Here is a 17,624-nt window from a genome sequence, read left to right on the forward strand (position 1 = left end):
ACCTCTTGTTGTCTATATTTGCCAAGTTGCACGTTTTCCAACTACACTTTGTTTATAGTCGCACCTCTTTCCGTCTATCAAGGTCCCGGTTTACAAAGTCTCCAATTTACTCTCGCACATCTCTAATTCACTCTCATAGTTTACCATGTCTGTCTCACCTCTTTAATAATAACAAATCAGAGAGTTCTGTTGATCGACCTATTTTCTTTGTACAAAACATTTAATAAGGATTTCCGAATTCACGTTCTCTTACGCTTCCCGACACAGGCCGTACCGTTACTAAAGAACATTCCTCAGTGGCACTCTGACACTCCCATATGCAGCTATAACCATAAGCATTGCACGAGACGCAGTAGCAGGTGCATGTGGAGTCGTTGCTCTAGTTTTATGGGACACCTTCACTACACTAGCAATATTCAAGTCGTACAATATTATTTCATTGGCCTACCGTGCTGTGCTGTATTCACCTAGTTGTGCTTGCGGAGGTTGAGCTCTGCTCTTTCGGGCCGCCTCTCAACTGTTAATCAACTGTTACTAACTACTTTTTTTTCTCTCCACACACACACACGCATTCATTCTGAATCTTGAATCATTCAGAACCTTTTATACCACATATTTGATTATTGCCGCCGGAGGCGGCTAGTTTACTGTGCATCCCATACTCATCCTGTGAGCGGTAGCGCAAAAAGCATTACAGGGGCACAAAAGGTCTTTATCAGACCTCATCCTAGATTATTACATAAGCAATTTCATCTATCCTTCACACCTTATAGTTACAATGTCAGCTAGTTACAGAGAAAGTGCTATTTCAAGAGCTATTTATTTACAGTAAGTCATTATACATTAATGGTAGGTCTTATCGCTAATACATAATACTTTGATCAATGGAGATATTACAGAGTTATAGGGGAGCTTCTGTTTATTATTAGTCTTCACAATACACTACTTGTTTCTGAATCTCATATGTCGTTTATCTACTGGAAGCGAAATATGGATTACAGTGCAAGGATTTCAGGTAATTTATCCATGGTAATAAGATAGGTTGCATATCATACAGAGTGAGCTTAGCTTTATCTCTAAATGGCTCATGTAAGACCTAATCCTGGAGTATGCGGCCCTAGCGTGGAGCCCGTACTTTGTCAAGCACAAGGCGAAGCTTGAAAAGTTCAGAGATATGCCACTAGGCTAGTCCCAGAACTAAGAGGCATGAGTTACAAAGAAAGGCTGCGGGAAATGCACCTCACGACACTGGAAGAGAGAAGAATAAGAGCTTAATTTTCTAACTGACAGAGCTAGGGTTGGTTTTGGAACAATAAGTTGTCGCCAGAGGAACACATAAAGAATATTGTGAGAGGAGCATAGGTGTCGCTTTCCAACTTAGACTTCCTTTTAATTATATAGATAGTGAAATCCTAAAGAAACTGTTTATTCAAAAGAGGCCAAAATTGGAATATGCAGCAGTTTTATGATGCCCAAATCTCAAGCAGCACATAGATAAACTGGAAAAGGTGCAACGGCATGCTACAAAATGGCTTCCGGAACTGAAAAACAAGAGTTACAAAGGAAAGACTAGAGGCGTTAAACATGCCAAAACTAGAAGATAGAAGAAAAAGAGGTGATATGTTCACCGCTTACAAAATACTAACAGGAATAGACAAAATTGAGAAGGAGGAATTCATGAAACTAGCAACTACACGAACGCGAGGACACCGATTCAATCTAAGGAAACAAAGGTCTGAAAAAATATTAGAAAATTTTGTTTTTCAAACAGTGGTAGACGGATGGAACAAGCGAGAAGGTGGTGGAGGCCAAAACCGCCAGTATTTTCAAAGCGTTTTACGACAAAGAGTACTGGGAAGACAGGGACACCACGAGCGTAACTCATCCTGTAACTACACTTAGGTAATTACACTTAGGTACACACACACACAAACACACACTAAATACCTTCATGTAAACTAGTAGGATATTTTCTCCTACAAGTTTTCATGCAACAGTTTATTCAATAGTTTAATTTAAAGTACACATCCTCAGGTTAGCATATCAATGCTGTTGTCCTAGTGACACAAATCCAATATTATTGAGCCTGTATTTCTCTCACAGCCGATCACTAAGCATCTTTTCTACTTATCTTGAAGACTGTCTCAAATGTCTGCGACGGTTTCTCCAGGAAATCCACCTGTGGTCGAATTTCATTCCCACGTTTTTCAATCCCAGGAAGACTGGACTGAGAGGAAATCATTCGACATAGGTGGTCCCTAACCTGTATATTCTCAACTACTGCTGCTTCCACTCAGAATAATGACAAACTGTAACTCAGATTCTGGTTATTTGTTAATGCCAAACATGAAAAATATCTAGAATTTGGTGCAGCTTGTGACCCAGTTCGTGTGAAGGGATATTATTACACAGAATGGTATTTAATATATGTGATGTAATGTACAAATACCGAAAGCACTTTCCTTAAATTAAGGATAAATGTTAAAAACTTTGTAACGGTGGATAATGCAGAATGCAGAATATCAGCGCTTCCAAGAAAGGAAATATGTAATCGTTACTACTGTAGCGATGAAACACAGCTATACATCAATTATACAGAGTAAATACCGCTATTAAATGTATGATATAAATATTATCGCGAAGATTGAAATATATACACACTGTATATAGCATCTGTCAGGAAACAACAAACAGGCCGGACATACCTGAATTTCAAATATGAAACATTTCACAATATTTAAAAATATTTTGCTTCATACAATTGATATGACGAAGAGAGTAAGATTACATCCGAGTCAATATCACTGACGGCTGACACCTACACACATACAATAGTTTATTAGTAGCACTGAACGCATGAACATTTTTCCATGAAGGCTATCCTGACAATTACTAGGATAGCATGCAGGGAAATACTATACCTGACAAAAGCTAGGTTAGCATTTGTCTTGCCCAATTAATATCTTCCTGCAAGTTCCCAATTTCCGCAAGAGGAAACTCAAGGAATTATTGTTGTAAACACTCATGTCGAAGGTGTGAATTAATGTATTTACTAGATCATATCAGTTAATAATCAACACAATTACCAGTACAGTGAATATTAATGTCTTCGAAACAAACAATATTTTAAAACATCCATGGTCTTAGCTACAATTTATGTCTTCAACAACCTATTCACAAATTTCAGGTATTGAACTATAGTTTCAGATACTGAAAATCCAATTTTCAGATATTAGTGTTTGACCGTGGCTAATGGTGCATGATTGGTAACTCCATTCTTCAGAATTGGTAGTATTTATAAGCGCCTGTAGTTAGACTTGTTCAAAATGTGGACCTTAGGAGGGCACAGAAAAAAGGTTACAACCAAACCTAACCTTTCATAATCCTATTTAAGAACTTATTTGTACTAAATTAGCCCTACGATTGCGTATATTTTGCCTGGAATTTCATAATTAGTACGAGGACAGGTTACGTTAGGCTGTTGCGTTTTTATTATAACATTTTGAATATAAATACAGTTGTACAAAATGTAGATCTATTTCATTACACACAGAAATCACAATAGCGTGATACATCAAATGAACAAATCCACAAGGGCCGTGACCAGGATTCGAACCTACGTCCGAGAGCTGTTCATGTGGATCTAGTTGTTTTATTAGATGCAGGCGTACATATTTTATACATTCCATCCACAATTGCTATAGGTACTATAATTTTTGGAGGATGAGTTGATACTTTGTTATAAGTGGATGAAAATAGAAGCCGAGGAAGAGAAGTGATTGCTCCCAAGCTTTACCACATGATGGGTTTAATATTACAAATATTCATCTAATTACTCTCTGCATACTTAACTGGGGCTCCTATATCACATTCAATATAACGTGTGAGAATTCGGGAGAGTCGGAAGTGGGGATTTTCACCTGGGCGAAGCCTGGTTGAAGGTCTTGTAAAGGGAGCTTTACATGGGCGTGTTAAGTGTGGGGATCATACATAGCAATAATTGGGTGGAATAAATATATTTATCCATTCTCTGGATGAGGATCGTGTGTATGTATGTCATTATATATATATATATATATATATATATATATATATATATATATATATATATATATATATATATATATATATATATATATATATATATATATATATATATATGCGAACAAGCCTATATATATGGTCCCCCAGGACTATATGTTCTGGGGTGAGTTTTCAGTCGTCATATATATATATATATATATATATATATATATATATATATATATATATATATATTATATATATATATATATATATATATATATATATATATATATATATATATATATATATATATATATATATGTATATAAGTATATATATATAGGGGGGTACCACCACTATATATATATTTATATTTTGGTAGCAGTCTTTCTTGCAAAAATATGTTATTGAATATGACCGAAAGTGTGAGATTGATGATTATGACAGGAGCCTTTTCAATATTTATTATGTTTTTCTTCACTATGAAGGGAAGTTGAAAAATTAATACTCCAAAGTTAATTTTCACAATTTAGTTTTTGGTTTGACGCCTAGAGATGCGTTTTGCAAGGTCACTCCTTACATTCTCAAAGACTAACTTACCATGCTACTGTTGTTTAAGATTCAGCTACTGGGAACAAAATGTTCCAAGTAGCACGGGCTATGGTGAGCCCGTAGTGGACTTGCCTGGTACAGGAGCGGGGCTGTAACGTGCTTACCGTGCTTTTGCACAGGCTTATATTCTCTTTGGGTGAGGTAGTACAGAACAAGTGGATGAATGGCATAACATAGGAGATATTGATTGGGTATTACATGCATCAACATAAGCAGCTTATGTTCTTGCGACTGCTAGTGCTTCTAAGCCAGGGTGTTAGGATCCTGTCTGTGTTGGCTCGGGGTCTGGAAGTGGGGAGGATGTAATTATGTGTTAAATGGTTGTTGATTGCTGGTCTTGACTTCTTGATGCGTAGCGCCTCCCTGAAGTCCAGTTTTGTGTTGTTGTTATACCTGTCGATTATTCCTGTGTTGCTTATTAAGATGTCTCTGGTGATGGTCTGGTTGTGTGGGGAGATTATGCGTTCCTTGATGGAGCCCTGTTGCTTGTGCATTGTTAATCGCCTAGAGAGAGAGAGAGAGACGTTGTCTTGCCTATATACTGAGATCTTTGGGGCTGAGAGAAACTCGTGCTCTTCGATCTTAGTTTAACTGGAAGAAGATTTCTCTGAATGTCATATTTGTTCAAAGTTGACGAAAAGAAAAACTAACTGTATAATGTATCATATTTATTATAATTTACACAACGTTTCGAACCCATATATAAATAAAAAATTATATAATGATTAATATAATAGCATATATAATAAAATATGTAATGCAAAAAAGGGCAAAGAGAATTGGGGAGTATGGATGAGGTAGCCGGGGTGTGTGGTCCAGGGATGAAGCACATTGAAGACGGTAATGGTGATGGTTCCAGGAAGCGATGAGGGGAGAAGATTACACTATAAGCAGAGAAAATGATGGAGAGGTGCGGGGCTCATGCCCTAGAATCACAGCGGTGATCCAGAAACTGGAGGAAACTGTGATGGAAGGAGCGAGGGGAGGCGCTAGAAGATAGATATTAGTATGCACGTATGTCTGGAATCCTTCCAGGTATGGAAATCGGATACAGTTCTGGTTCCTTGGAAAATGAAACTCTTCCTTACGTCTAGAATCAAAATGTTGACCCAGAAGAAATGATGGATACATTTAAAAATAGATTACCAGGTTTGGCGTCCTAGTTGGTATGGAAATGATTTTAAACACGGAAAGGTTTTCTGTGCTTGCTAGCCCACTATAGAGTCTGGAACTTAACCAACTTTCGCGTATGGACATTTGCTTCTCTGATTTGGAGTCACCACATACACTTAGGTATGAAAATCTGAAATGATGCAGTATTTGCTTGTTGACTCGCTGGGAGCTGTTTTGGGTACACTCACAGTGTCGTCCCCGATTGACTGTTAATATGTTTTTGTTTTCCCTCTGGTGTCCATTTTAAGAACTAGTCGTTGCTGGACGACACTACGACCACGACACCACTACCAAGGTTCACATTTGTATTTCCCACTAACACGTGGTTGTCAGTTGTTCTGGGAGAGCTATTTCACCTCTTATTGAGATATTTTGAAACAGATTTTTTGGATAATATGTTAGTGCCTGTCATATTTACCGTGCTGCTTACATGAAGTAATACCTGGATGTGTGGCGGTGTTGGGGCTGTTCGTTACTAGTCTTCCTGAATTTATAGCGATGTCGAGTTTTTCGGAATAGTAGAGCATTCTTTAGTTTTTCAGTATCTGGTTTGACCATACAACATGCATAGCTTTGCCTATGACTTATAAAAGGATAAATTTAATATGCATTCATAAACAAAGGTGAATTGTCCTTGATTGATTACACTATTTGTAAAGTTTGTAGATGATTCAATTTAAAGAATGGCCTTAGTCTCTCTTAGACACTTCCCGTGTTTTGTAGACAAAATATATTTTATGACGGTCTTAAAAATATGAAGGGGCAAGAAGACCAGATGCAGGGCAGCTGGTGGAGAGACATTGTGTCAGATGAAGGCTAGGAAAGCACGAGGCAAGATGCAGGAAGAAGGCTGACAGGTGGTGCAAGGTTATATTAGAGGATGATTGGGCCCCCGAGGGACACCTGGGACCTGAGGAGAGGCGTAATATGTAGCGATCTTGCATTGTTTTGTGTAGTAGCTGCCTATGCTTGGTTGAGCCTCTAAGGTCGTTGTTTGGCAGTCACGGCCAAACACGGATCGTCACGGTCATCATGGGACGTGACGGGTCCTCGTGTGGTCCTGTGAGTCCACTTAGCTTTTTGAAGGTCTTGAAAGCAATCGCTAAGCGACGGTCGCGGTCTGTGTGCCACACTATCCCAGCCCAGTTAAAAAAAATCACACGGCTGATCGCGGCCGGTTGGAGATGAGGGAAGTGGGAAAAGGACGAGGTGGGGAAACGTGGAACGTGGAGGAGATGAGAGTGAGAGAATGATAATGAGATGAGCGGAAGTAGGAAAGGTCTGATGCAGCCCACCTGCCGGGTAAAGGCCATTCTGCTCGCTTGCCCACGACCTCTAACGGGAATTTGGGCTGGTGTTTGCCACATCACCTGTATCGAGGTACCGTGGCACAATAGGCGAGGCTCGTTATCTCTTCTCTATTTGAGAGCTCGCTCGTATTGCTAGGACTCGTAAGATCACCGGCCACTTGCATGCACCTGTAGTAATAACACCAGCAGCAGCACCACCAACTTCATCACTACTACCAGCAACAGCAGCAGTAACAACAGCATCATCCTAACAGATGTGACAGCAGAATAAGTAACCGGCAGTGTTATTTTCGCAACATATATACTACTTCATTTCACGTTGTATTTGATCCTCAGGAGTGACCACTAACATAACAACATGAACAAGAGAGAGAGGGAGTGTGATATAACACCATGAACACGGACCCGGTATACAGTAGGACGGTGTTGTAATGGTGCTTGTAATACACAACCGGTATACTGTGGAACAGTGTTGTAATGGTGCTTGTAATACACAACCGGTATACTGTGAGACAGTGTTGTAATGGTGCTTGTAATACACAACTGGTATACTGTAGGACGGTGTTGTAATGGTGCTTGTAATACACAACCGGTATACTGTGGGACAGGGTTGTAATGTTGCTTGTAATACACAACTGCAGGACAATATTGTAGCGGAGCTTGAAGCTGCATGCTAGTTGAAAACCCTTTTGACTCTAAGCTCGAGGTGAACTTTAGTTGACTGCCAATAACTGCATGAGCACCAAGGGCAACGCACATGTGACTGACGCACACTTGGAACTGACGCGCACGTGAAACTGACACACATGTGGAACTGATAAGCAGTGAGAGTCCCTTAATTTTTGTGTTTAATATGATTAACGTTAACCAAACCACATCTGAAAATTAAGAAACGACGAGGTTTCGTCCCGTCTTGGACCGTTATCAAGTAAACGACTTGATAATTGTCCAGAAGGGAGCGAAACGTCGTCGTTTCTTCATTTTCTGACGTGTGTGTGACGTGTGTATATATATATATATATATATATATATATATATATATATATATATATATATATATATATATATATATATATATATATATATATATATATATATATATATATATGTGTGTATATCACGAAAATAAACACGTGATTAAGAATGTGACAATGTCAGACCACGGAGGAAAAATGAAACAGGAAATTTCCTTAAGTACTTTCGTAAATATTAAATACATCTTCAGAAGGAAGGAAGAATATATATATATATATATATATATATATATATATATATATATATATATATATATATATATATATATATATATATATATATATATATATATATATATATATATATATAGAGTTTGACTACTGAACCGAGTCGACAAACGTTTTCATTTAAATATATATGTTTGTGATTAATTGTTGTGTATCGTGTACTGAAGATAAATTACAATGCATTGCGATAAACAAACGTGTTTCATAATTAAAATTACATCATGCATGACCTTACGAGAGACATATTGTGTCTGTGCCCTAAAGCGGTGAAAACCAAATTAAAAATCAATGAAACCGAATTTTTGGTTAGTGTAATAGGCTTCTTGCTTCATATATGTCAGGCATTGTTTGACAATATAATTATTTAATATATACGAGATAATGTTTTAGTAAAATGAATCTGTGGATATATTCATGTTTCAGTATGTTGCAAACCCAGTGTTGAGGCAGTTGATAATGTGGAAAACATTCATATTATATATAATGGCGCTTTCTCTAATGGTGTGTTGTGTGCTGGGGGAATTACTGTATTCCTCGGTGTGGGTTAAGGTGGAAATTTTATGTGAATAGTTATTATGACAATGGTTGCTAATACAGTTTGTCGTCCTGGGCACCGCCGGGTACTCCATGTGGTATATATAATATATCTAATATGAGGGTACCAACTCTGGATGTGTGAGGCTTCCCTAGGGGAGGAGGCATTTTGGAGCATAACCTCCCACACTTTGTCCACCGCCATCTCCCACTCAATCACACCACACCAATAATAACTTCCTACCACAACCTGTCACCCCCGGCCACCACAGAATCCTATTTTATTCCTATCCCATCCACCACAATTCCCACACCGTATTACTCGATCCACCACAATCTCTCACACCATCTTAACCCACCCACTACAACCTCCCACACCATCTTAACACCACCCATCACAACCTCCCACACTATGTACACAATGAGAAGATTCAGAAGAGAACTGCGAAAGAATACAAAGGATCTAAAGACGTTCCAAAGATGATCAGAACAATGGATCCTGAACGATTAACTTAAATCAGATTTGATAAATATTGGAATAACAGCGAAATAACTTGCTCAAATGAATATGTTATTGGCTGGACCTCGGGTCACCTCAATGTGGATATACATGTTCCCATCAGAAGAGCGTTTAGGTCATTATTATAATAATATTCTAAATTCAGTTCGAATTTCAGTTGGTTAAATCGAGGCAGTTTTGCTTGTGTTATATTTGTGTATCGTCTGTCTGTTTTATTCTTATGTAATCTGTCTGTCTGTCTTTTATGCTCATCTATCTATCTCTTGTTTTTTGTCTCTGTCTTTGCTCTTGTCGTTCTTTGATGCCTTTCTTCGATGCTTTTTGATGCTTAATGTATTTAATTCATGTCCCTTTATGCTAGGCTTTGATACTCCTCTGTTTGATCATTTTTTATTATGTCCCTTTTCTGTCACTAATTTTTGCCGCTTCTGTTTGTTATTGATTTATAACTCTCTCTCTCTCTCTCTCTCTCTCTCTCTCTCTCTCTCTCTCTCTCTCTCTCTCTCTCTCTCTCTCTCTCTCTCTCTCTCTCTCTCTCTCTTTCTTCTTCTCTCTTCCTCTCTCTTTCTCTTTTCCTCTATATCTTCCTCTCTTCCTCATTATCTCTCTCTCTCTCTCTCTCTCTCTCTCTCTCTCTCTCTCTCTCTCTCTCTCTCTCTCTCTCACTAAATCTTAATCAAAAGAGCTGGTTGAGACTACTAGCAGTCGACGCATGGTACAAATGCCGAGATGGCGTCCAATTCGTGCTGGGGCTTGTATTCTGTTGATATGATGCATGGCGCTAGTGCCGAGATTCCTTTCAGTAGATGCATAATGCAAGTACTGAGATTACTGTCATTTAAACTCTTTCCATCCGATACTTGGTGCTGGCTGTTCTTCCAAGTTGATGCTTGGAGCTAGTATTGAGAGCTGTCAATTTATTATGACAAGGAATTATGTCAAAAGAGAACCAAGAATTATGTCAAACAATAATTGTTCCAGTGACCCCTAATGACAGGTCTAAACGGCGTACCAATCTTATGGGGTATAGGGAGGCTGCATAGAATACCAATGTAGGGGCCACAAGGAAGTCCAAGACCAAGGGAAGAGCCACAAAAATACCAGGGCAATACCAAGAGAATATCTACAAAAATACCAGGGAAATACCAAGAGAATAACTACAAAAATACCAGGGAAATACCAAGAGAATAACTACAAAAATACCAGGGAAATACCAAGAGAATATCTACAAAAATACCAGGGAAATACCAAGAGAATTTAAAAAATACCAGGGGAATACCAAGAGAATATCTACAAAAATACCAGGGAAATACCAAGAGAATAACTACAAAAATACCAGGGAAATACCAAGAGAATAACTACAAAAATACCAGGGAAATACCAAGAGAATATCTACAAAAATACCAGGGAAATACCAAGAGAATAACTACAAAAATACCAGGGAAATACCAAGAGAATAACTACAAAAATACCAGGGAAATACCAAGATAATATCTACAAAAATACCAGGGAAATACCAAGAGAATAACTACAAAAATACCAGGGAAATACCAAGATAATATCTACAAAAATGCCAGGGTAAAAGTCTCAAAAATTTAAAGGGAAGAGCCACAAAAATACCAATGGAGGAAGCACAAATATATCAATAAGCCATAAAAATACCATCATCAATTAAATATATCAAGAAACAAGCCACAGAAAATACATGAGGAAGATCAAAATAAGAATATCTAGGTAGCAGTCCAGAAAAATAAAAGAGTTAGATTGTTGTGTTTTTTTAATCAGACCAGTCTCTGTCTTGTCTCTTTCCTACCACGTCAGTCTTGTCTTTCACGTCACTCTTCCCTGGTCATATCAGTCTGATATGTCATATTGGCCTCGTGTATCATAACTCCTCTTTCAAATCAGTTTTGTTCTTGTCATATAACTCTCCTCTTGTCATTCCACATGTGTGATGCATGTCTCTCCTGCCATGTAACTCTGTTATATCAATCCTCACTTTTCATGCTCGTCTAATTATATCCTAATTATAACATGATCAGTATCTTCAGGGTGTGACATTTTGTGGTGCTTTGTCATTACCTCCAATATTTATCTTGTGTGTGTGTGTGACGTTCGTGAGTGTGGCTCTCTCGCGTGTGTGTGTCGTTCGTGAGTGTGCTCTCGTGTTACGTGTGTGTCGTTCGTGAGTGTCCGTTCATCCCTCCGCCAGTCCATTCATTCATATATCCAATGACTGATCCACCCAGTCATCCATCCTCCCATTATTCCATCATTTCTTCACTCGTGCATTTATCCACCAATTGAGTCATCCACCAGTCCACCCACTACTTCGCATTCACATTCATCCAGCTATTCACCATTTCATTCACCCACTACATCCACCAATCCATTGATTCATGCGTTCTCCTGCCTTTGATCTTTGAAGGAAAAAAAAGGCTTTTGAATTACAAATTTAATTGGAGTCACCTGGATATTGGCGAGGCTGAGACACAAAGGGAAGCACAGCCTCCGGATAATGCAGAGATGTGTGCAATTTTTTTTTTTCTCCGGCAAACTTCAGAAATAAAATTTTATGCATTGTGGCTGCGTGGTGTATAATGTACAATTAATATGAATATATTGTGCACAATATATCTGAATGTATTGTGTGCAATTAACAAGAATTTATAATGCACAATTAATCATTATAATGCTTGATAGTCATTGATTAGGCTCTCGATTTGCTTATTATAATAATGTAATTTTTGTTAAAAAATTGTATGTACGAAACTGGTGTTCGCATCCCGTTTTCTTTCACCAGTGGCTAAGCCATTCTCATTACTCTATGAGTTTTATTTTTTCTTCCTCATCCTCTACCTCTTTCTCTATTCCTTCCAGTTTCCGCTTCTCCTTTTCCTTTAGTATTTCAGTTAAAATATACAGATAACAGCTTCGTCTAAGGAACTCGTTTATGTGGCTTAATACAGTCTTGTTAAGGCGAGGAGATGACTGATGGGGTTTGGGAAGTCATTGTCTTCACTCAGTGTCTCATTCATCTCCTTCACTCAGTGTCTCATTCATCTCCTTCACTCAGTGTCTCATTCATCTCCTTCACTCAGTGTCTCATTCATCTCCTTCACTCAGTGTCTTATTTACTTTTTGTGGCTGGTTGATATTATGTCAGTTGATCGTCCTCAATTTGTCTAAATGTGCTGAAATGTCGCACTTTGTGAACATGTTGAACGTTTGTAACTTGTTAATCGAACTACTTAATGTAATTCAATTGACTTAATGTCATTACTTCAATTATTGTTCCATCCTTTTGATATCTTAAGATTGTCTGCGAAATGTTGTTAAGATGTTGTACGTAGAATAGACGTAAGTACTATGTTATTGTGACTTATGTAATTAGTGTACTTTCATTTTTATGTAAAATTTCCCAATTACAAATGTATAACATTTATGAATAAAGCTTTTGATTGATTTTGACCAACTTTTATAACATAAAGAATTTGGGATTGCTTTTTAAGGAGTTTTTTTCCCCGAAATGGCGAGAATTCGAGTGTTGAACATAACACGATCTGTCGTTGACCTATTAACTTTCCCCTTAACAATGTATCCACTTCAAGTTATATTGTGATTACCTCGCAAATAAACATTATGATTATTATTTTGTTTTCCCCAGTGAACTCTTTGACAATGGCGTGCAACAGGAGACGCGGTTTACACAGAGAGATATTTTCCTACTTCGAGTTCAGAGTTTAATCTTTCCGGAGTCAGTAAACATGCATGGGGGATAAAATTACAAACTGGTTGTCAAAATGAGTGACTAATTAATATTTAAATAATTTAGTTACATAAAATAACATAAATATGAGTATTATATACATATATATAGTATGTATATTAGATGAGATACCCGGAGATGCTCGGGTCGCCCCGGGCACCCTAGGTTTTTGTGTGGGATTTTCTCTCTATCTTGTGCCACACTTCCTGCCTCTGTCAATCTCGGGTTTCTGGCCCACGTCAACAAGCACTTTTTGTTCGACGGTACCCATGTAAAAATTAGCACATAGGACACCAAGAAGGGAACCTATAGCGACACCGTCTACTTGGTTATACATGCGCCCATCAGGACTCAGGAAGAGTGCCTCTTTGTTACATGCTTCGAGTAGCTTCCTAAGTGAGCCGTCTTGTATGTTAAGGGGAGTACAAGCTCGATCTCTATACACTGTCCATCATCAGTCCTACTGTGTCATCCATGGGCACATTGGGGAACAGCGACTTAATATCAAGAGACGCTCTCTCTCCTGATGCCCGCGACCACATAATTAACTCAACAAATTCTTTTGGAGATATTACAAGTGTAAGTGATCGTATCACTGAAATTAATGTTTTAATTCATTTCAAGATGCATAGGCTAACCCACCCCTAACCCTCTGCACTGAAGTCCTCCAAGCCTTCTTTCTTGAAGGTCAGCATTCCTTCAAATGATTACCAAAGCTGCCACTGTGCTCAGAATGTATAATATTCATCACCTCTACCAAGAGAGAGACAACAACGACACTTTCCTGCCCCATGGGAGATCACTCCTTTCCAAATTACTGTTCTCCCTTTCCCACCCAAGAAACTGAATAAAGAGCAACCCTTGCTTCGACAAGAAGCACAATACAATGCCTTAAGCCAAATTGATGCATTAGCCAGAGAGCGCTTCCGTTCCCAAATTATTTACACCGATGGCTTCTTGCACCAGTCTTACGGTGCAGCTGGAAGTGCATTTACTGTGTCTGCGAGAGATGGTTCCTTCTCCTATGAGTGTGGAGCGCGTACAAATAACTGGGCTTCCACTCTTCAAGCAGAATTGGTTGCCATAATCCTTGCACTCGAGCGCGTATGTAAATTAAAAGTTGACACGCTAATTGTGACTCCGTGTCATCCCTGACTGCCCTCAGCTCCCCAAGGCATAACTGTGAAGTGCTTGTCTCTGAATAATCAATGATGGAGTCAGAGTCTGTCTCCTGTGGATTCCTTCCCATATTGGTCTCCGAATGCATGATAGAACTGATGAATTAGCCAAGACTTTTGCTCATAAAGAGGAAATTGATTACCAACTTGGACAGCCTTTAAGCAGCCTGAGGGCAGTAATATTCCAGAAACATTAAAAAAATCTCGTAGACTTGAGGCATAGTGAAATTCACACCATTTACTCTATCTATCATCATTCTATTATGCAGGAAGATCCGCACGTCTGTGGGGTCATCCAATAAGGTTAGCAGACTTCTAGATGTTACTACTGTTAGGCTTAGGCTCGGCTACAAGTACCTCTGGGAGTTTGTAACATCTGCTGATATAGATTTGACCACATGTAAACTATGTCAGCAGAAATATTCGCATACTTTGCGACATTATTTAATGCAATGTGAAAAAATATCGGAATTCAGAGATAACACCATCAACGGTGTCCAAGAAATGTGTAAGTACTTCATTCATAATGATGTACTGCCAGAAATCTTAGCGAAGTATCCAAAATTTGCTTACTGTAGGTGCAGCCTGCACATGACTAAAGCTGCCGCCCAGTTGGGTGGGTGTGGAGCAAGACCAGTAACTGTGTGACTCACCATAGATGACTGTTGTGAGCCTCTTATTGAATCACTTGTGATATAAAAAGATTTTCAATGTGTATATGTATTTGTGTAAATGATTGTATAAATATTTACACACACACCCACACACACACACATATATAATAGTAACAATTGCTTAACTAGCGTCGAAAGATTGTTATTTGCTTAGCTAAACGAACTATGGGGTTCAGTTCCTGAACCGATTATGTGCCTCTGTAACCCTTTCCACCCACGGGATGGGTATGGGGTGCATAATAAAGAAAGAAGAAATTGAAATTGAGACTTAAGGTTGAAGGCATGTGACACGTATGGAATTAGCAGAGTCAATATTTATAGACTTAACTAGCATGGACACTCTAGTTCTAATCATTTGACTAAAATATACTTTTGGGTATATAAGCTAAGAAGTGAAATACATCTTTCGATGAATGAAACATGACATGAAAAATATTCGAATATTAACTACTTTGATTTATTTAATTAATGCGTATTTATAAAGTCTATGTAAATAATGCTGCAATATAATGCCGTTAATCTCCCTGCAATAACAATGAATCTCTTTCCTAACCCTTGGCGATGCACAACTCACTGGCATTTCTCTAAGCTAAGTTTATAAATCTACTCTAATGTGCTAAACCAGATTGCAGTTAATTATCTGATATTTATGTGGACTGCTTGACGATGTTGTGCATCGTGTATAATTAAAGCATTTGGCATCATGCGACATTACGGGAAGCAGATGTCACGGAGCACACTGTCAGCCACCGTTGTTGATGTTCTTCACTGGAGTTCTCAGGTCAACTTTGCCAGTAGTGCTTCTGATATCTTCTCCCCGCGGCTACCTCCTCCTCTCTCGCCCTCCTTTCTCCTCGGCGACCACCTCTACTCCCATTCCTCTCAGCTACTTACCCCTCTTCCCCATTCTTCATGTCCCTCAACCACCTCCTCTCTCACCCTCCTTGCTTCATTCTCCCCTCCCCTGGGTCATTATTATCCTATATTTTCCTTTGAACCATCACCAGTACATTTTATTCGATCTTCGTTTTGTTTGTCCACTTAATATCCCCCTCCCCCGTACCCTTGATTCGCTCCATCACCCTTTCCACTGTTCTGTCTCCCTTCACTCTTTCCTTCCCCCTCACCCCTTTCTATCTGTTATGTCTCCCTTCCCCTTCACCCCTTCCTCTGGGTTATCCCTCCCTTCCCTCCTCCACCTCTACTCCACTGCTCTAAAAATTGAAAAATCTCCAACACATTAACAATTATTATAATATTTACAAATTCAATAATTCACATGGAAATAATTTTTAATATTTAAAAAAGTGGATTCAATCTTTCCTGCCTTAAGGAAAACATCATTAACACACTAATTAATTATATCGCCCTGATTAAGCAACACACATGAATTGTTTAATCTGTGTCAGCCAGAATTTATGATTTAGTAATTTGTCAGTGATGAAGAAAAACCAATTTAACATACATCATCATTCAAACTATTTAACATATACTACTTTATTCATTAATACCTCGCAGTTTATTAAGAGTTTTTGATGTACACAATTACCAGTAATGCAGTAATTGCATTATTGGTATTTACCCTTTTATACAGAATAGTGTTTACAAATATATAACTAATATATATTTATATATATGACTAATTTATTAATTTATCCTTACATAGGTGGAAAATATTAGAGGGGCTGGTCCCAAACCTGCACACAGAAATAACATCACATGAGACCAGAAGACATGGCAGGATGTGCAGAATACCCCCGTTGAAAAACAGAGGTGCAACTGGTACTCTGAGAGTGAACTCTATCAACATCAGAGGTCCGAGACTGTTCAACACGCTTCCACTACACATAAGGGGCATAACTGGCCGACCCCTCACAGTGTTCAAGAGAGAACTGGATAAGCACCTCCAAAGGATACCTGATCAACCAGGACTGTGACTCATACGTCAGGCTGCGAGCAGCCGCGTCCAACAGCCTGGTTGATCAGTCCGGCAACCAGGAGGCCTGGTCGACGACCGGGCCGCGGGGACGCTAAGCCCCGGAAGCACCTCAAGGTAACCTCAAGGTAGGTAATGTACAAAGTTTGCAGAACATGATTTTTTTGTATTATAATTTTCCAGAACTTTTTTCGGACGTGAAAAACTCTGAAACTACCGATGGATGGTAGTTATATCTTCTCATACACATTATATGCATTTTGCCCGAATTTTTCATTTTGCATTTTGCTCATACACATTTTGTCCCGAAACGCTATGCGTGCTAGTGGCTTTACAAGATTGTAATTCCAACTTAAACAAAATGTTCTCTCTTAACCCCAATGTGCTTTCTAGTATATATAAATAAATAAATAGATAAATAAATAAGTATGTCTTAAAAATTAATACACGTTTACATTCAAAACGAGAATATAGATTCCTTCAAAATAAGTACATGTGGTGTGTCTTAATTTAATATCGTATAATGTGTAAATTTGCAGCTTTTGACAGTTTAAAGAATTATTTATTATATGTAAATAAAAAGGTATTGGAGTTTTGGTCACTAAATTAATGTCTCTAAATTTTAGTCTT

At 38.4% G+C, this 17,624-nt stretch overlaps 1 long non-coding RNA gene across 1 annotated transcript in view; it reads left to right on the forward strand.

Moving 5' to 3' along the window:
• LOC138358792 (uncharacterized) overlaps window positions 1-17,368 on the forward strand; it is an 81,134-nt gene extending 63,766 nt beyond the window's left edge. Inside the window, exon 3 of the long non-coding RNA XR_011225562.1 lies at window positions 16,725-17,368. This is a non-coding gene — a long non-coding RNA (uncharacterized lncRNA). The remainder of the gene's footprint in view (window positions 1-16,724) is intronic.
• Window positions 17,369-17,624: the final 256 nt, after the last annotated feature.

This window comes from Procambarus clarkii, chromosome 86, assembly GCF_040958095.1.
Source record: "Procambarus clarkii isolate CNS0578487 chromosome 86, FALCON_Pclarkii_2.0, whole genome shotgun sequence".
NCBI lineage: Eukaryota > Metazoa > Arthropoda > Malacostraca > Decapoda > Cambaridae > Procambarus > Procambarus clarkii.